This window comes from Plectropomus leopardus, chromosome 2 (assembly GCF_008729295.1).
Source record: "Plectropomus leopardus isolate mb chromosome 2, YSFRI_Pleo_2.0, whole genome shotgun sequence".
Classification (NCBI taxonomy): domain Eukaryota; kingdom Metazoa; phylum Chordata; class Actinopteri; order Perciformes; family Serranidae; genus Plectropomus; species Plectropomus leopardus.
The window spans coordinates 2,026,697-2,027,656 of NC_056464.1; positions in this window are offsets into that span (position 1 = coordinate 2,026,697).

The window sequence follows — 960 nt, forward strand, 5'->3', positions numbered from 1 at the left end:
TTGAATGTTTGGAACATAATTGGGTTCTGACTGGGTTATAAAGGGGTAGGATTCAAATAAATGTAGGCTTTACTTCTTCCTACTCCCTTTCACCAAGTAAATTGATGCAATCTATGGATCAAATTTATCATGTCCTTTTTGTCTTTCTCTTTTGTTGATATGTATTTAACTGCTGTTTTTGTTGTATTTTAGGATACATGTTCGAAATAAAGACGCCAATCAATCAATCAAAGGTTTGCTAAAGTGTACAATGCGCGCTAAATCGTTGTTTTGAATTCTTAAAAAAGAAAAGAAAAAGAAATAAAGTTGTTGGTGACAAAGATTGTAGTAACACGTTGTAAACCACAATCCTGAAATGTGCAGACAAAAAGTGTTTGGTGGTGTGAGTTAGAGACATCGTACGGTGACAGTTTTACTGGTAAATGTGTAACTGCGCTGTAAAGTAACAACAAAATCATAAACATCACAAGCAGAGACACAAGAGGAAGTGATCTCAGCGGGAGTTTAATGACACATTCAGGGCCCTCGAAAGCGTCGGAATTTTTGACAGACGTACGCAAACGAGCAAACAGGTGGTCATTTCCTCCTACAGGGGGATATGAGGGAACATGTGAGCCACACAAACTTGTGAAGCTGTGAGTTTTAGGTATATTGTATAACATTTATTCTACAGTGAGAATACTTATCTAAATGTTCTATTTCCTCTGAGTTGACACTGATTTTTACATATCGTGATATTCTTACAAATAGCGCTAAAATGCACAAGTAAAGCGCACTCTCGCATTGCGACTTAAATAATATTAAATATTAAATAATATTTACAAAATAATTTCGACGCAAAGAAACAACAGCTTCAAACACACAAATTTATTTTCAACCCGTGAGCAAACACTCTTAGAAGGCGGCGCAGACCTCGGTTTTGAGGTGTACCAGGAGTCCTGAACGCCACATTATTTCCTG